This window comes from Canis lupus, chromosome 37 (assembly GCF_048164855.1).
Source record: "Canis lupus baileyi chromosome 37, mCanLup2.hap1, whole genome shotgun sequence".
In the NCBI taxonomy this organism is placed as follows: domain Eukaryota; kingdom Metazoa; phylum Chordata; class Mammalia; order Carnivora; family Canidae; genus Canis; species Canis lupus.
In genome coordinates, this window is record NC_132874.1 from 21,835,842 (window position 1) to 21,856,623 (window position 20,782).

Consider the following 20,782-nt stretch of genomic DNA (forward strand, 5'->3'; position numbering starts at 1 on the left):
ATTGATTTCTTGCTTCAAGACATTTCTGTTATATTTTCAAGAGCTCAAGGATGCTGCCCAACTCTGGCATTGTGAGGGTTGGGACAGAGCTCAGTGACAGTATAACAATAGGAGAAAAGCCCTCAGGACGTGGGGAGGTGATGTCATTGGAAGGCAGATAAAGGCGATGCTTGTGTCTGGAACTGGCCCAGAAGTGGACTGGAGAGGAATTCAGGCTCACAGAATGAGTCTAGATGGGAGATCATCCACTTAGAGCCAGAGGTCTCCCAATCCAGGGTGGGCCGGCTGTTTCCCCGCAGACAGACCAGAGAAATCGCTCTTGCCAACCCAGAAAGAGACAGGGACCCTACTGGGTGAAGGGAGAGGGTGGAGCTCTGGTGGCAGCTGTCTCCCAGGAGTGGGAAGGCAGAGGGGGTGGCAGGAGCAGTGGCAGTTGGCCTCCCCCGGTGAGCAGGTGATGGGGAGCCTGAGCCCAGAAGAAAGAAAGGAAGGAGGGTGGCAGAATGGCTTTGTGTGGTTAGCACTACCAGTTCCTGAGGGCTGGGCCATGACAACCTCTTTGCCTTTTCCAGGGAGTGTCCCTTGAGCCCTGCCTCCTCTTCTGCATGTGAAAGAATCCTTATCTGTTTCTTAGGAGTAGGTGGCTGACTCTTCCTCCCAAAGTCTGACAAAAGAAGAATGTGTCAGCCAAATTTGTGGTTTCCCTCCTGGGTGTGGCTGGGTGAGTTAACTGACCTCCTCTTTCCCTAGAGCCCAAGTACAAGTGCATGACGACATTCCTTGCTGGGATTTCTGTGGGAGGTGGCGGGGATCTGGGGGCCAAGGAAGTGGTGCACTGGGATGCCTCTGCGGCTGTCTTCCTGCTTGAGAGGGCCAGGCTGACCTTTCAGGGATCCCAAAGGTCCCTGAACTCAAAGGGGTTGAGTGGACCGGCCTGCGAGCGTTGGTCCGCTCATGCACATGTCCTGGTTGGTAGGGCACTGCCTGGAGAGCATCCTGACTCCACTGTTCGGTCGATTGATTGCACAGGAAGACACTTGGGTGGTGGCCAACCCCCACCACTGGTGGTATACGTCTGCTTATGTACTGACACGTGTGTCCTTCAGTCCTCTAACTGGGGTGGGTCATGTGTCACCCCAGCTACTGTGCTTCCTGTCCAGAGCTCCTTCATTACTCCTCCCACTTTGCGTGGACTCCTGTCCTTAGAAGGTGGGGTGGTTCATACCTGTGTCTCAGAACCAGCCCTGATGCACCTTGCAATCCTTTGGGTTGAGGAGGGACTATCAACAAGGCCTTGTCCTCCTCTGTGCTTCTCCCCCAGAAGCAGAATCTCTGCTTGGCGGGTTGAGGAGAGGGGAAGCAGCAACTACATTTTTTAAAAACCTCCCCAAGGCACAATTACATGGAGAATCACCACTCTAAATCCACATGCAAGTGTGCCAGACTTCTAGCCCACCAAAGAGAAATCTGTCAGTTGGCTCTCTCTCTCTCTGTCTCTCTCTTTCTCTCTATCCCCTCCAGTAGTAAAGGGGAGATAAATCAATAGGACACCTCTGCGGGTCCCACAGTTTGAGGGGAAGGATGAAGGCAGCATCCTCATTTAATTCCTAAAGGCGCTCTGTGGAGTAGATTTTGCTACTCCTATGTGACCCGGTGGAGACGCGATGCTTTGCAAGGTTACTGTGCCTGAGACCACACAGCTGGCAGGTAATACAGCCAAAATTCAAATTCAGATCATCTTGGTCTGTAGGTTCATGGTCTATTTACCTCTTTGTCTGAGGACTTTGGAGGAGGTGATTTTTGAGCTGGTTTCCAAGCTGGCGTAAATGTTCCCAGGCAGACACAGGAGAAAAGTGCATCCCAGGGGAGAACAAGAGCAGAGGCAGTAAGGCCCACCCTGTACTACCCCAAGTCCTGCCTGAGGGTCTGGAGCCATCAGGAAAGGGCCTGCAGACACTCTGAGGGGAACAGCCGTGTCCTGATGATCATGAGAGTCCTAGAAGACTTTAAAGCATGGGATGGTTAGAATTGAGTCTTAAAGATCCTCCCTGCTGCTCAGCCAGCCCCTGTGGGATCCTGGGGATCTTGAGGAGCAGAGCTGCCCAGGTAGGTGCAGCCAGGCTGAACCCACACAGATCCCCTGGACCTGCTGAGGAAGGGTGAACTGAGCCCAGTCAGCCTTCCCGGCTGAGTCAACAGGGCTCATCATTTTCTCTTTTCCTTGCGCTGAAGGTTTTACACATTGCTAGCCTTGGATACAGTCACACAGGGTTCGCTGCTGAAGTGAACATAACTGAGGTGTCCCAGGGCTTTGGAGCATCTCTGGGCCCCAGCAGCCCATTGGCAGGCCCAAGTGAACCTCATGGGCAGGCCCATGAGGCCCACCTTTTTCTGGACTGCACAAAGCTCAACTTTCTCCCTCTTGCTGGGATTACAGGGCTAACATTTCAGTTATCATCTGCCGAGGGCTTCCAGACTGTGGCTCCCAAACCCAGTCCCCACTAAGGTTGGCACAAACACAAAAAGGAAGTTCCCCCGTAAGTCCAGGCAGGGGTGAGCCTGCTCAGCTGAACTTTGGGAATAAAACTTGCCCTGTGGACATTCTTGGAGGATCGAACAGGGGAAACGAGTATCTGAGTTGAAAGTCTGAAACACAGAATTGATGTTCAAGGAAATGTAGCTCTAATTCCCGGCCCTGGAGGCCCTCCCCATCCTTTTTCCCACTCTCCCTCCCCTACCCCTACTTTCAGTTATTGATTGGAGAGAACCTTGGGCGACTGGTTTTAATGAATGAGATGGGAATGATTGGAAATTAGCATACCAATGGCTTGCATGCAAATAGGTGCTTTTGAAGTGATTGCAAAATTTATTCTCTTAAACATTTTATTTTTTTATTTTTTATTTTTTTTTTCTCTTAAACATTTTAAATCCTCCCTTACAATCTGGTTTTTGACAGTAAAACATGACTTAAGACAATAAATAAATGGCATTTTTTTAGCACCCCTTTTTGAATACAAGGAAAAATTTCAACCTAACCAGGGCTCAGTGACTCAACTAGAAACTGAGGGCACTCAGATTTAACTCAAAAATATTTATAGAGTATTTTTATGTCTAATCACATGAACACTACATATGGGAATTTGGAAAAATAAATAGAAAGGTGAAAATAAAATCACTGGTACTGTAAATCTTTTCCTCTCTTTAAATAGACACGTGGAATTTTTTAGTAAAAATATATGCATAGTGGACTTACCGTTCTGTAATTTTTTTAAACATTTAGCGATACGTTGAGAACATTTCTCATGCCACTACATATTCGTTGACAATACTGTTTTTATTAATTGTGTAGTGGCAGGGTAACACCTTCATCTGTTTTACCATTCTCCACTGTCGTACCTTTTATGGTGTTCCCAAGAGTTTGATACTGTACGCAAATGCTCACCCTTGTAGATACATCTTGTGAACATCTATGATTATTTCTTAAGATAAAATGCCTAGAAGTGGAATTGCCACATCAGAGGGCAAGGTCTTTTTTATGTATTTCCACACTGTCTTCCAGGAAGGTCATACCAACTGGTCATACCAACTGGTCATACCAACTGGTCATACCAAGGTCTTTCAGGAAGGTCATACCAACTGGTCATACCTCTGATGATGCTGTAGACCAGATTTTGAAAATATATGCTCCTCGTTGAAACTTAGGTCAAAAATGAGGTAGGCTCACTTATCTCTTCTCCCAGGCCACAGCGGCCTTCCCTTTTAAGTTCATAGGATTATTCCACCCCCCCCCATATTTGTATTGTAGTAAAATACACATAACGTAAAATTTGCCATCTTAACCAATTTTAAGTATATGGCTCAGTAGTGCTGGGTAATAATTCATGTTGTGGTGCGACCATGGATCACCATCCTCCACCAGAATGTTTTTGCCCTTCCAAACTGAAACCTCATTTCCATTAAACACTAACTTGCCATTCTGACCCCCTTCCTCTAACCCCGGGCAACCGCCATTCTTTCTGTTCCTACGAATTTGACTATTCTAGGTATCTCATCAAATGGGGTCATACAATATTCATCTTTAGTAATGGCTTATTTCACTAATGTCCTCAATGTTCATCCATCTCGTAAAGTGTGTCAGAAGTTCCTTCCTTTTTGTGACAATACTATTCCATTGTATGGGTACAGCACATTTTGTTGATCATTCATTCATCAGTGGACACATGGGTTGCTTCTGTCTTTTGTCCATCGTGAAGAATGCTGCTATAAGCATAAGTGGCTTTGAGTTCTTGCTTTCAATTCTTTTGGGTTTATACCCACAAGTAGAATTGTTGGATCATATAATTCTGTTCATAACTGTGTGAAGACAGTTTTCCATTAGTGGCTGCACCATCTTATCCTTACCCACAGGGCACAAGGGTTCCAGTTTCTCCACATCCTTGCCAACACTTATTATTTTTTTCATAGTAGCTGTCCTAATGGGTATGATGTGTTACCTCATTGTGGTTTTACTTTGCATTTCCCTAAGGATGAACAATGTTGAGCATCTTTTCTTGTGCTTGTTGCTCGTTTATGTATCTTCTTCGGAGAAACGGCCATTCAAGTCCTTTGCCCATTTTTAAGTAGGGTTGTTTATTTTGGATTATTGAGTCAGAAGGTATTTTTAGAAGCTTCTGCAACTCCCATTCTCTGTTTCCCACCCCCATATCCTCCTCAGAGTCTGACAAGCTACCCATCCTGCTCTCAAGGAGCATCTGCCCACTGCCCCTATGGCAAATGTGAGCAGACAAATAGGAATATGAGTCATCATGAGTCGCTTTTATCATTTACATTTTGGGTCTCGTGTAAGTATAGGTGTGCCCCATCACACATACTAAGATGGGGACTTCCAGAACAGATAAACTAGGGGGTGAATCCCTGGATTACAGGGAGATTCTGGCCCTCCTATATAATTACTTTCAGAAAGATCAAGCACTTAAAAATCAGTCATTTTCTGTGGTAGTTTTTGTCTTAACTTTAATCGTCTTTATAATACTAGAGTAAGTTACCCAGGTGTGCCTATTATAGCCTTTTAATCTTGAAGGGCTCACCAGATAGTTCCATCACTCAAAGCCAGACATTCCATAGGTGCTCTATTAAAATGCTTTTAAAAGGAATATGACTGGGACTTAAAGTTTTTCCAAGTTAAAATGACTGTGTTCCTCTTGAAGGCACAGAATACCCACATTCTAATGTTTAAACATAAAGCTTTTTTTCCAGGTAAAAGTCATGCTTGAAAGCTGTAAATACTGTGAGTAAAGGCTCATTTGCTAAAAATGGCCTAAGGGACCTCGTGTCCTAGCCCTGGGTTTCCCTTCCCCCACCGTCCAACTCCATACAGCATAGAGCAGCAGCTCGGAAGGTTCTGAAGCACAGCTTGAGGACCATGGGGTGAGCAGGGGGACGGGTGGGATTCGATGCAATCTTAGACCAGGAAGGACTTATTACTGACCTTAGGCTGGTTTTGGGAAGAGAATTTTAGGCCAGGAGAGGAACTGTGGGCCATTACAGTGATCGTGAAAAAATGGGGTCCAGAGATAGGCAAGGATTTAGAAAGCAAAACAGTGAGCAGTGAGAAAGACATAAATCTGGGGCAAAGGATCTGCCATGGTGCCCAGGGAGTTCTGAGTGGGCAGGCTCCAGACGGTGGGAGGGTGAGCCCCCAGGGGCCACTCGTCAGGGAGTGTTAAGTTTTTGCAGGATGACTTAAGCACAGCTGTGGTGGGGAGCCTGTGTGTGTTCTGGGATATGGGCTAGAGGGAGTGGAGAGCAAGTGGCATGTGCTGATTCTTCTGCAAGTCCGTGTGGACACAGGACTATCACGTACAATTGGGCAGATCGGGTACTGCACAGCATCACCTGGCTGAGGATATGAGTAGGACAAAACCCAGGCCACACTTCAATTACCCAGCTGTCACCTTGGTGCGGGGCTGCATCACCCAGGAGGAAGGGGCATCCTTTCTAACTCACACAAAGGCACTTCATGAGTTAGCAGTGGCCCTGAGTGAGTGCAGTTATTTTGTAGCTATAATTCTAGGGTCCTGGTCTTCTGTTGGGAGAATCTCAACCATCTCACATGAATGTCAATGTAAATGGCTCTTCACCAGAAATGGTATATAACTGCGCCATTCATTCATTCCAACAAACATTTATTGATGTCTTGCCAAGTGCCAAGGGCTGTTCTAGATGTTTGGGACACATCAGTTAACAAAGTAGAGTAAGAGTTCTGCCCTTGTGGAGATTGCATTCTCACGAGGGGAGTTAAAATAATAAACAAGAATAGTGAATTAAAATACATACAGTGAGTCAATTATCTAGCATGTTGGAAGATGGTCAGCATTAGGGGACAAAGAAAGAGGAGGGCAGCCTACGTAGATCTGGAGTTCTGGGGTGGAGGAAGCAGGTTACAGTATTAAATAGAGATGTCAAGGTAAGGCCTCATTGAAGAGATGGAATTTGAAGACCAAGGAGGCCAGAGCAAGTGGTATATTCTGAGTCATGGGGGTTTGGGGGAAAGGAGAGAAGATACAGGGCCATCTGAGGACTTTGGCTTTTCCCTGAGTAAAATGAGAAACCACTGGAGGATTCTAAGAGAATAGTGAGACCATCGGATCTAGGTGTTAGCTGTGCTGAAAGTAGCTGATAGAGGGTAAGGGTAGAAGCAGAAGACTTGTCAAGAGGTGATGGTGGAAATTCACATGGAAGATAATGGGCACTTGGACCAGGGAGGTGGTAGTGGAGGAGGCAAGAAATGGCAAAATGTAGAAGGTATGTCCCAAATAGAGCAGTGTGTTTTCGTGGCAACTGCCCATCCGCTTTCTTTCTCTCTCTGTGGTCATTGCTTTGGATTTTAGTTGTCCTAGTGGATTTGTAGGAGTATTTCATTGTAATTTTAAATTACATCAGGACTATGACTAATGGCATTGAGGATTATTTCAAATGCTTATCAGAATTCCTATATTTTTCATTTTAAAATTATATCAACATTTGCTTTTAAAAGCTTTTTTCTGAAATAATTTTGGATTTATAAAGAATCACAAAATGGTACAGAGAATTCTCATATTGCCTATATGCAGCTTTTCCAAGTGTTAGCATCTTATACACAATAGCATAGTTGTCAAAAGTATGATATTAACACTAATACAATACTACTAACTGAATTACAGACTTTGTTTTTCACCACTTTCCCTGCTAAAGTCCTTTTTCTGTTCCTGGGTCCCACCCTACAGTGAACGGTCACGTCCCCTTAGTCTCTTCCTTTCTCTAAATATTTCTTAGTCTTCCCTTCTCTTTCATGACCTTGACATTTCTGAAGAGCACTGGTCAGTTGCTTTGTAGAATTTCCCTTAATCTGAATTTTCCAGTATTTCACAGAAGCAATGTGTTCTTCTTACTGTATCACATTAGGGATTACATATCAATATGTCTTATTATTGATGAACATAGTTGGTCCTATTATTGACCATTTGGTTGAGGTTGTGCATGATGGATTTCTCCATTGTAACTATTTCCCCTATTATAGTTAATAGGGATCTTAGAGAACATACCTTGAGACCAGCTCCATCTCCTGTTTCTCCTAAAACTTTTCCCCACTAACTTTAGCATCCATTGGTAGACTTGCCTGCAACAATGTTCATAGTGGTCCTCTTGTGGCAATTTTGCATTTATCCATCCCCTCTATATTTATTATTCAGAATTCTTCTGTTATATAAATCTTCTCCCTCATTTATTTGTTATTATATCCGTGTGGGATCATGGATATTTATTTTAATCTATGGCTTTTAATTCAGTAGTATCAATATTTATTTTATCACTCTTTTTTTTTTTTTTTTTTTCCAGTTTTGGCCACTGGGCACTCTTTCAGGTTGGGTCCTGTGTCCTTTCAACAGACTGCCATCCATTTTGAGCACTTTCTTGCTTTTTGGCATCATAAAATGCTCCAGGCTCATCTTGTGTTTTCCTCACTCCAGTTCTTGAATTAATCCCTTTTCACAGAAGCTCTGGTTTCTTTTTTATTGGAGATTGGTATTGAAGAAGCAAGATCAGTCACTAGGTATGCTCATTGCTCTCCGGGTGTCATCACTTATATATTCCCTTGGGACAAATTCTGGAAATACATATATATGCACATATATTTCCAAAAGTTTTAATATACCCTTGCAAATACATACATATATATTTGTTTAAAAACCCTAAATTCAGGGATGCCTGGGTGGCTCAGTGGTTAAGCATCTGCCTTTGGCTCAGGTCGTGATCCCGGAGTCCTGGGATTGAGACTGCATCAGGCTTCCCTGCAGGGAGCCTGCTTCTCCCTCTGCCTGTGTCTCTGCCTCTCTGTGTGTGTCTCTCATGAATAAATAAATAAAATCTTAAAAACAAAAAAAAAACCCTAGGTTCACACTGATACTTCTGACTCTAATTCACCACCGCAGAATTGTTCATAGCCTTCCTCTTTTCTTATCTGTGACATCTCTCTCTAACAATGAGAGAGACCTGGCTCTCATTAATCAAAATATACGTACTTATTTGTTTACCCTTAGTATGCACATAAAGTAGTTTCAGAATTGCTAACCCATGCCGCTGGGAGAAACAAATTTATTAACTAAAATATAGTCTTGTATTTTAACAATATAATAAAAGTTCTTTTTTTTAAAGATCTTATCTATTCATGAGAGACACAGAGAGAGAGAGAGAGACAGAGACACAGGCAGAGGAAGAAGCAGGCTCCATGCAGGGAGCCCGACGTGAGACTCGATCCCAGGACCCCGGGTTCACACCTGGGCTGAAGGCAGGCGCTCAACCACTGAGCCACCCAGGCTTCCCATAAAAGTTCTTTTTGTCTTTTTAACCTTAAAATATATGCACAAAATACTGTTTTCCAAAGTGGCTTAGTTTCTTTTCTTCTTAGGTTCTTTTCTTCCCCATCCCCTGCAGCATGGTTATTTTATTCATTTGTAATATCATTAACTTCATTTATTACAATTTTTATTTCATTTTGGATTTCTCTCACATTATGGTTGATTTAATTTTACATACAGTAAAATTCACTCTTGGTAGTGTACAGTTTTGCAGGTTTTCGTAGATGGATGGAGACATGATCCCATTCTCATATCTAGGTACCTTTCTGCTGGCCCCATTATAATTAACCTTACTCTCCCCCATGCCCAGCCCCCAGAACTCTCTGATTTGTTTTCCATCCATATAAGGTTTCCTTTCCAGTCAGTCATATTATGGGTTAATGTAACATGTAGCCTATTGGCTCTGTTTCATTCACTTAACAAAATGCATTTATAATTTATTCCATTGTGTTGCATGGATCCATGTTTCTCCCTTTTCATTCCTGAGTAGTATTCCATTCAATCCATTCTTTGGTAGAAACATGTGGGCTGTTCCCAGTTTTTGACAGTTATAAATAAAACTGCCATAAAAATGCATACAGCTTTTTTATGTAAATGTATCTTTTCATTTCCCTTAGTAAATACCCAGGAGTGAGATTGCACGATTATGTGTTATATGTGTATTTATCCTAATAAAATACTGCCAGACTATTTTCTGAGTGGCTTTGCTATTTTGCATTTCCATCAGCATGTGTGGAATATCTCGTTTTATACGCTCATCAGCACTTGAGATTATCAGTATTTCAGTCATACTAATAGGAGTGTAATGGTGTCTTGCTGACACTTCTAATCTGCATTTCCCTAATGATGTTGAACATTATTTCATATGCTCATTTGCCATCTTGCTTGATGAAGTGCTGTTTAGGTCTGCCCATTTTTAAATTGGGTTGTTTTATCTTTTTATTTTTTAATTGAAAGAGTCTGTTCTATATTCTGGATCTTCTGGATTCGACTTTTTTTATAGAGTTTCTGACAAGTATATAAATTGTATCTCCTGGTCTTAGCTTATCTTTTCATTTTCTTGATGGTGGTTTTTGAAAAGTGAAAGTTTTAGATTTACATAACACCGAATTTCCCAAATTTTTATTTGTGGAGTGTGCTTTTGTCACCATATTTAAAGAATCTTTGCTTGGGATCCCTGGGTGGCTCAGCGGTTTAGCACCTGCCTTCGGCCTGGGGTATGATCCTGTTATCTCGGGATCGAGTCCCACATCGGGCTCCCTGCATGGAGCCTGCTTCTCCCTCTGCCTGTGTCTCTGCCTCTCTCTCTATGTCTCTCATGAATAAACAAATAAAATCTTTCAAAAAAAATCTTTGCGTAATCAAAGTAACAAAAATTTTCTTTCATGTTTTCTTTTAGAAGTTTTGGTTTTAGTTTTCATATTTGTGTGAATTATCTATTTTGAGTTAAATTCCATATATGGTGTGAGATAAAGTTCTAAGCTCATATGCATGTGCATGTGTGAGATATGAAATTTTCCTACAAGCATCTGTTAAAAAACAAAAACAAAAACAAAAACAAAAAATTATGCTTTCCCTATTGAACTGCCTTAGTGACCTTATAAAAATTAGGAAACCATAAACACAAGAGTTGATTTTTGCTCTTACACCAACACTCTTGATTATTGTAGTTATACAATTAGTTTGAAAATCAATCAGGTGTAAGTATTCCAACTTTTTTTTTCTTATATTTTCTTTTTTTTTTTTTTTAAATTTTTTAATTTATTTATGATAGTTACAGAGAGAGAGAGAGGCAGAGACACAGGCAGAGGGAGAAGCAGGCTCCATGCACCAGGAGCCCGATGTGGGATTCGATCCCGGGTCTCCAGGATCGCGCCCTGGGCCAAAGGCAGGCGCCAAACCGCTGCGCCACCCAGGGATCCCTCTTATATTTTCTTTTCAAAAATTTTTGGCTATTCTGGGTCTTCAAACTTTTATATGAGTTTTAGGATCACTCATCCATTTCTACAAAAATGCCAGCTGTAGATCAAATTTGGGAAGTTGTGCCATTTTAACAATATTAAATCTTTCAATCCATGAACATGGAATGCATTTCCATTTATTTCTTTTTCTTTTTTCTTTTTTAAAAAAGATTTTATTTATTTATTTAAGAGGGAGAGGGAGAGAGTGAGAGAAAATAAGAGATCCCAAGAGCAGGAGGTGGGAGAAGCAGATTCTCCAGTGAGCAGAAGTCCAGCACTTGGGGCTAATTTTAGTATCAAGCTAAGTTTGACTTCATAGAATAAGATGGGAATGATTCCCCTATGGAAGAGGGTTGGTGTTAATTATTTTTGAAAATTTTAATACAATTTAATGGTGAAGCCTGAAGCTTTTGTTGTGGGAAATTTTTTTTACTACTAATTCATTCTCTATACTAGTTATGGGTTTATTCAGATTTTCCATTTTTTCTTCAGTCAGTTTTGGAAGTTTGTATCTTTCTTGGAATTTCTCGTTTTATTGGTGTACTGTTGCTCATATTACAGTTATTTTTATTTTTCTAAGATCAGTGGTAATATTTCCTCTTTCATTCCTGATTTGTAATTGAATGTTCTTTATTTGTGGGTCAATATAACTAAAGATTTGTCAATTTTATTGATCTTTTTAAAGAACCAACTTTGGTTTTATTGATTCTCTGTGTTATTTCTCTACTCATTGCGCTGTCCTAATCCTTATTATTTTCTTCCTTATGCTTGCTTTAGTTAGGTCCTTTCCCATTTTATTAAGGTTAGGTTATTGGTTTGAGATCTTTCTTCTTTTCCAATGTTAAGCTTTTTTTTTAAGATTTTATTTATTTATTCATAAGAGACACAGAGACACAGGCACAGGGAGAAGCAGGCTGTTTGCGGGGATCCCGACTTGGGACTCGATCCCATGACCCTGGGATCATGTCCTGAGCCAAAGGCAGATGCTCAACCACTGAACCACCCAGGTGCTCTCAATGTTAAGCTTTTAATAGCTATAAATATTCCCTGAGAACTGATTTCACTGCATCCCACAAGTTTTGGGTTGTTGTGTTTTTGGTTTTGTTCATCGCAAAGTATTTTCTCATTTCCCTTGTCATTTCTTCTTTGACTTATTGGTGATATAGTAGTGTATTATTTAATTTCACAAAATTGTGAGTTTTCCAAATTTCCTTCTGTTATTGATTTCTAATTCCATTCCATTGTGTTCAGGGAACATACTCTAAATGTTTTCAGTCTTTTAACATTTATTGAGACTTGTTTTTCGGCCTAATGTATTATCTAGCCTGGGGAATGTTACATGTGCACTTTAGAATAATACATACTCGGATGTCATTGTGGAGTTTTATATGTGGGTGAGGTCTCCAACTACCATTGTTGATTCTCTACTTCTCCTTTCAGTTCTATCAGTTTTTGCCTCATCTATTTTGGGGCTTTTTTTGTCACATATGTATAGATGTTTAAAATTGTCTTATCTTCTTGATGGGTCAACCCACTTATCATTACTTATCATTTGTCTCTAGTAAACTTTTGTCTTTGAACCAAAAAGGTGTCTCTTTATAGATAGCATATAACTGGATCATGTTTTTGTTTCTTTTTAAAAAAATTTTATTTATTTATTTTTAAAGATTTTATTTATTTATTCATGAGAGACACAGAGAGAGACAGAGGGAGAAGCAGACTCCCTGTGGGGACCCCAATGCAGGACTTGATCCCAGGACCCCATGGATCATGACCTGAGCCAAAGACAGACGCTCAACCACTGAGCCATCCAGGTGCCTCACGTTTTTGTTTCTTAAAAAAAAATCTATATTGCTGATCTTTGCCTTTGATCAGAGTACGTAATCCATTTACATTTTAAGAGATTACTGATAAGTGGAATTTATACATGCCATTTTACTTCTTTTTCTATATGTCTTATGTCTTTTTTGTTGCTCTGTTCCTCCATTACTGCCCAATACTGTATTAAATAGATGTTTTCTAGTGTACTATTGTAATTCTTCTCTCATTTTTAAATATATGTTTTGTTATTTTCTTAGTAGTTACCTTGGGGATCACAATTAACATCTTAATTTATAACAATGCAGTTTGGATTAGTATGAATTTAAGTTCATTAGTATAAAACACTTTGCTTCTAGGTAACTCCATTCCCCTCCTCCTTCCTATGTGCTGTTATTGTCCTACAAATTACTTCTTTTTAAAAAAGATTTATTTATTCTGGAGAGAGAGATAGAGAAAGAGAGAGAGAGAGCACGAGCTGAGGGAGGAGCAGAAGGAGAGGGACAAAGTAGACTCCATGTTCAGCAAGGGGCTCGATGTCACAACCTTGAGATCATGACCTGAGCCAAAATCAAGAATCAGATGTTAAACTTATGAACTACCCAAGTACCCCCCAAATACTCCTTTATATGTTGTATGCCCGTCAACACAGATTTATAGTTATTGCATTATGCTATTATCTTTTAAATAAGATGAAAGAAAACATTTTCAATAAAAAATACATTTATACTGTCTTGTATTTATCTATGTGGATGCAAATACATCCATGTGGATGAAAATTATTGTGTAGAGTCCTTTCATTTCAGCCTGAAGGATAGATTTCTTATTGGGCAGATCAGATGGGGACGAATTTGCTCAGTTTTGGTTTAGCTGGCAACATTTTAATTTCTCTTCATCTTTGAAGGATGGTCTTGCTGGATTAAAATTTTTAATTGACAGTCTTTTTTCTTTTAAGCATTCTGAATATGTCAACCCACTGATTTGGGGCCTCCATGCTCTTTAATTAGAAATCAAGCATTAATCTTACAGAGGATCCCTTGAACACGATTAGACGTTTTTCTTTTGCTGCTTCTAAGAGTCTTTCCTTGCCTTTGTCCTGCAGAACTTTGAATTTAATGTGGATCTTTCTGTGTTTATATTACCCAGTATATGTTGAGCTTTTTGGATATGTAGGTTTTTCATCAAATTTGGGAAATGTTCAGCTGTTATTTCTTCAAATATTCTTTTTGACCCTTCTTTTCACTCTGTGACTCCTACTAAGCATTTGATAGTGTCCTATAGGTATCTGAAGCTCTTCATTTTTCTTCATTCTTTTAATTTCTCAGAGCAGGTCATCTCAATTAATGTATCTTCAAGTTCCCGGTTCTTTCTTCTGCTTAATTGAATCTAAATTTAGCTCCTCTAGTGGATTTTTCAATTCAGTGTTGTACTTTTCAACTCCAGAATTTTTATTTGATTTTTAAAAAGTCTATCTTTTCATTAGTTTTCTCTATTTGATGAGTTACTATTCTAATACTTTCCTTTAGTTCTTTAAACATTTCTTTCTTTAGGTCTTTTAGAAAGCTAATTTAAAGTACGTCTAGCATCTGGGCTTCTTCTAAGACAGTTTCTATAACTTGGCTTTTTTCTATGTAGAAACCATACTTTCTTGTTTCATTGTATGTCTTATACTTTTTCTTAAACAAAACAAAACAAAAAACCCTGGAGGTTTAAAATAATATAATGTGGTACCTCTGGAAATCAGATTCTTTTCCTTTCTGGCACTCGTTGTTTAGTTACTGATGCAGAAGTTGCTGTTGTTGCTGTTTGTTTAGTGATTCTCCAGAATCAATTCTATAAATCCTGTATTCTTTGGCATGTGTGGCCACCAGAGTCTCTGCATGGTTAGCTTATTGGTCAGAGAATAGCTGGAAAGAGATTTCCTGAAATATCTGGAACCAATAAGTCTCCCATTTTTTGCTGAAGGGCTCAGGACTCACTCAGATAGTTTATAACTCCCTTACTGTTCACTTCCTGCTTGGGTAGAGCCTCAGGGTCAAGCAGAAATCAGAGCTTGGGGCCTTCTTAGTCTTTCCTGAACATGCACACAATTCTGAGCATAAGCATAGCCCTCTGCATGCATATGGACTTCCAGGTTTCCAGTAATTTATTGAAGCTTTCCAAAGCCCTTTCTGGACAGTTCATTCTCCAGCTTTTCTTTTAATGTTTTTTATTATTTATTTGCTCCCAACTCTTATTACTACCTCAGGCAACTGCAATGTTGAATGATTGCCGCTGATTTTTTTCAACAAATAGCTTTGAGTAATGGTTGTTTTTATTGGGCAAGCTCTGAATAAGGTTAAATAAAAACAAGCCTTGTGAGTGGGATCTTCCAGGGAACCACCAGGCAAGTCCAATAATGACAATTTTCTGGGAATGGGATTTTGAAAGAGCTCCAACCTTTCCAGTGACTGCTGGAATGATAGATTTCACTGCAATTGTGGGCTGCTGGTTTTTAAGGCTACCATACTGCTGAGGAGGAGGGTATGGCAATCGGGCAAGTTAAAAATGCCAGGGAACTCACTGTTCTTACTGAGATTCAGCTGTTTTTCTTGAATAAACACTCCCAGACTCCTTCAAGCCTTTGGTTAATCTCCAGAGTTCTGAAAAAGTTGATTTTGATACATTTTTGCCAGTGTTCTCATTTTTTTTATGGAGAAGAGGATTTTTGGATGTTCTTACTCCTCCATTCCCATGTACATCACCTGAGTTGACATCTCAAATATATCTCATGAATTATTTTCTTAGTGGTTGTTCTAGTGCTTATAATATGCATCTCCATGTGTTACTGTCTACTTCAGGTTAACATTGACTTGTTTCAGTAAAATACAGCAATTTTCTTTACTCTAAATCTGTCTCCTTTTCTCTCCTTTGTGCTTTTATTATTTTATGTCTATATTATATGTTATAATACATAACATACATATAATGGTGTAAATATTACATATAATATCTGTGTGTGTTTTAAACCCATCAATGGCAGCAAAGCTACTGTTTTTCATTACCTAATAAAACTAGCTGGCTGACCAAGTGGCAGGGGATTGGAGCTGCCCCCAGCAGTATGTTTGCAGATGCCTACTGTTCTTCCCCCAACATTCTAGCAGCTTTTCATGAATAAATATCTCTCCATTTGTTGTTTACCTTTGGTAAACTTCCAGAACCATGAAATTATTGTTTTAAATTATTTTGCCCGGTTTTATACTTGTTTTCTGAGGAAAGGATTTGCTGACCTCTTTATTCTGCTATAACTAGAAATCCATATAATATAATATATTATTTTCATCTTTATTAGATAATTCTAGGTGATGTTTCAAAGAACTTTTATCAATTTACCCTCCTACCAGTAGTGTTTGAGAATTCCATCCTTGCCAACAGTTTATCAGTTTTTAGAGAGTTTTAAAATCAGTTTTAAGCTCACTCTTTCCATTCATTTAATGGTATTTTTAGATGAACAGATTTCTGTTCATCTGATTTCAGTTTGAGTCAAGTGAATCAATTTTTTCTTTTGTACCTACTGATTTCCAACTCAAGGTCATGAACATATTCTCCTATATTATCTTCTAAAATCTGTATTGTTTTATTTTTCGCATTATGGTCTTAGTCCAGCTGAAAAGGACTTTTATGTATAAAAGAGGAATAATGTTTTTTTCTTTATTTTCCTATGTGAGTATTTAATTAACTTAGCATTATTTGTTGAAAAAAATTATCTTTTCCCCATTGCTCTTGTTTTTAATCCTATTTCTGCAAGTTTTCCAATGACTGCCAAAATTGATCTTGGTGTATTCATGTTCAAAAGAGCATAGCCAGAATTTTAAATTTACCTTTTCTATAATTGACTGAAGAATATGTTTACTTTTAATTTCAAACTTTCCCTTTACATGAAGAAACAGGTATGGAAGTAGTTACAAAAATTCTTTAAAAGTGATCTTTAATAAATAAATTTTAATAAATCTAAGAAAAATTTTTTAATAAATCTGAACAGTATGGAAAAGATATAATTTAGGAAGCTACTGAATTGTACCACTGATGTAATATTGCATGTTATTATTTTGTTCTTTATTTTTAAATAAGTCATCAGTCAGTTAAGCATCCAACTCTTGATCTCAGCTCGGGTCAGGTCTCAGGGCTGTGAATTCAAGCCCTGTATTGGGCTCCATCCTGGGTGTGGAGCCTACTTAAAAAAATAATTAAAAAAACCCAAAAATTCGCTTATCAAAATTCCAAACCATCTCACAGAAGGGTAAAGTTTAAATAATTCAGGTTCTATTTCTTTATCTTAAAATTATAACATATATCATTGCTTATTTTAAATCTATTATTAAACACAGGAATATATAGTACTGTAGAACACACAAATAGCAATTTTGAATTGTTGCAAATTTCCCCTTGAAACAATTCTACTACTGAGATTTCAAAATACTTAACTTCCAAAAAAAGAAAAAGAAAACTTAACTTCCAAGTGGAATGCAATGTTTCTTTTTTCTTAAAAAAAAAAAAACCCTATACAGTTAACGTATAATCTTCATCCAGCAAAATTAACTCATTATTATACATGCCCGTGAGTTTTGACAAATTCATTTTGTTGTGTAACCACCATCACAATCAAGATATAGGACAATAGGAAATGAAGTTGCTATCTTGAAGAGATATCTGCACCCCATGTTTACTGCAGCATTACATACAACAGCCAAGACATGGAAACAATCTAATTGTTTATAGATGAATGGATAAAGAAATTGTGGTCTATATACACAACGTAATATTATTCAGCCATAAAAAGAGAAGGAAGCCTTGTCATTTGCACAACTTAAATAAACCTTGAGGATACTACGCTAAGTGAAATAAGTCAGACAGAGAAAGACAAATATTGTAAGATCTCACTTGCACGTGGAATCTAAAAAAAAAAATCAAACTCATAGAAACAGAATAGATTGATGGTTGCCAGGGGCTGGGGGCTGGGGATAATGAGTGAAGGTGGGCAAAGAATACAACCTTCCAATGATAAGATAAGTAAGTTCTGGGATGTAATGTACAGCATGATGACTAGAGTTACCATACTATATTCTTGAAAGTTGGTAAGACAATAAATCTTTTTTAAAATAAATATTTAATATTAAAAAATATTTTATTTATTGATTCATAAGAGACACACAGAGAGAGAGAGGCAGAGACACAGGCAGATGGAGAAGCAGGCTTCCTGCAGGGAGCCCGATGCAGACTCAATCCCAGATCCCAGGATCACGCCCTGAGTCAAAGGCAGATGCTCAACCTCTGAGCCACCCAGATGCCCCCTAAGGCAGTAAATCTTAAAAGTTCTTACTGCACACACACAAAAGGTAACTATGTGAGGGTGATGAATGTGTTAATTAACTTTATTGTAATTATTTTGCAATATATGTGTATATAAAATCATCACATTGTACACCTTAAACTCACAAATTGTATATGTCAATTGTATCTCAATAAAGCTAAAAAAAAAAAAGGTTATGGAACAGTCTCATTGGTCCCTGTCCTACATGTTAGTAATCTTTTCTCTCCACCTCTGCTCCTGGTGATCCCTCATCTGTTTTCTCTTCCTATAGTTGTACTTTTTCCATAATGTCATGTAACTGCACTCCTACAGCGTGTAGCCTTTTGAATCTGTCTTCTATTACTATCACGCATTTGAGACTTTTCTATGCTTTTGTGTGTGTATCCATAGTTAATTTCTCTGTGTTGTTGGCCAACTTTCCACTGAAGGCTTATACCCCAGTTTATCCATTTTTCAGTTGAGAGATGTTTGGATTGTTTCCAGGTTTTGGCAGTCATGAAGAAAGCCACTGTAAAATTTCATGTGTAGATTTTTGGGTGTGTGGTTTTTTAAAAATTTTTGTTGGGCAATTGTATACTATGACAACTTGATACCTTTTGAAGTAAATGGTATCTTAAAAGTTTTCTCATTTTTCAAATTCAAACTCTTTGCTGCTGGGATAGAGAAATATGACTGATTTTGAATGTTGATAATCTATCCAGAAAATGTGCTAAATTTGTTATTTAATTCTAAAAATTTAACTGAATAATTTGGAATTTTTATGTGTAAATGGTTTGCTGCAAATTCTATTTTTAATAAGATTCTATCTATCTATCTATCTATCTATCTATCTATCTATCTATCATCTATCAGCAGCGGGGTAAGGAGAGAGAGAATCTTAAGCAGGCTTCATGTTCACCACAGAGCCCCACACAAGGCTTGTTCTCACGACCCTGAGATCATGATCTGAGTTGAAATTAAGAGCTGGGTGCTTATCCAACTGAACCACCCAGGCACCCCATCCATATTTTTATAATTATGGAAATTCTTTTGTTTTTAATTTGCTAAGATTTCTTTCTTTTAATTTTTAATGTACATGAAGAATATTGATTCTTTTTTCCCCTGAGCGCTTCTCAGAAGTCCTGCTGTAGGCACTGAAAAGCGAACAGTTGGGTTCACTGAGCATGGAGTTTTTTTGGGAAGTTGTTAATGAAAAAAAAGGGGGGGCCAACAGAGGTTAAGATACTGGCAAAAGGGTGGCTGAGGTGATGAAACATGGAAATGAAATTAGGAAGGGAGACAAAAGGCATGAGAAAGGAAGACAGGAGAGGCATGGGTGGATACGTGCCAAGGAGAGGGTTCCTGCATCAGGAAACCCAATGAGGCTGAAGACAGCGGGATGCTGAAAACCATGCGGACAGGCTTCAAGTGGACATTGCTCAATGCCATCCATTTCGGTCCAGAGTTGCTCAGGTACACACAGGTGTGCAATGGAAGAAAGAGAGCGAGGTGCCAAAGTGTTTGTGGGACCAGAGGAAGTACCCAGAAGCTGGAGGATGACAGAGGAGTGGAGGCTTTTACAAAAATGTAGGTGGAAAGTGGTCTGGAAACAACAGGGACTGTGGAAGATGGTACCAACTCTCGAGGATCTTGAGGTAAGTGGCAGAGGGAGAAAGAGCAGCCTCCACCAGAGGTGGCTGCAGGGGACCCAGTCACAGAGCAGATGGAGGGTCTCCTTAGGTCAGGAAGTGTGGAATCATTCTGAAAATATCAACCTGTTGTGTAAAATCATATATGACTACACTATGCAACCAGCTATGGTTTGCCCTAGACCTTGGCTGCCAGGCACTCTGGGTCCCACCTCTGTGAAATGCAAAGGCCTTTGCAGATTTGGGGCACTCAGTTCACCCCTGTCTGCCGTTATGTTCTGTTTACCTTGAATCCATTGCTGTTTTTGGATTTTATATTTTATAGGGTTAAATGCATCTTTGTAAGCTGCCTGAAATGTGTTTGGCGTGGAGTGGATTATAAATAAATACATGCGAGAGGTTTCTTTGCAGTACAAAATGATTCATTATAGCTTTCTTTCGAATACCTAGCTCCCTCAGTGTATTTAGCTTACTATTCTGTTTGTACATCGCTTTCTTCAAACACATTTATTATGTCATATAAACATATTTTGATTTGATCTAATTTTCCTTGTATAAGTAATGGAACATTTTAAAGCAAAGAAGAGAAATAAAATTGTATATAACCTACTAATGTTAAAAGAATAATCTACAGGCTACATAGCAGGACAACTTGCTTCCCCTTCATTTCTGGCCAAGAAAATGAGGAGTCTTATGTTTGGTCTGTGAAACCTGGCAAAGGATTGTTCATAAAGGTAACCACAATGACTGAGGTGACATTTTTACCACCTGATTTTGAACAGATTATGGGAAAACCTAGTAAATTTAGGGAGGTTTTTGTTTTTGTTTGTTTTTGGTTTTTGATGTTATTTGAGGATTGGACACAGATCCAATGCCTGAAAATGTGTGGCTTCTGATTGTTGCTTGTATCAGATTAATGCTCAGAGGAAATGGATTGTACTTGCTGAGGACCTGAGCCCTGAACTTGATAATTCCCGATCTTTCCAAGACTCTGTTTTATCATTTGCAAGATGAAGATGGTAGTAGCATCTACCCTGTGGAGGTGGGGTGAGAAGTAAATAAGATGACACGTTTGAGTCATTAAGCATAGTGCCTGGTACATATTGTAAACTATTCATAGAGGTCAATTTG

The 20,782-nt window shown here is 39.1% G+C and overlaps 1 long non-coding RNA gene across 1 annotated transcript in view; it reads right to left on the reverse strand.

Moving 5' to 3' along the window:
- LOC140626023 (uncharacterized) overlaps positions 1 to 20,782 on the reverse strand; it is a 29,268-nt gene that overhangs the window by 1,753 nt on the left and 6,733 nt on the right. The window contains exon 2 of the long non-coding RNA XR_012025261.1: positions 1,768 to 2,004. This is a non-coding gene — a long non-coding RNA (uncharacterized lncRNA). The remainder of the gene's footprint in view (positions 1 to 1,767; positions 2,005 to 20,782) is intronic.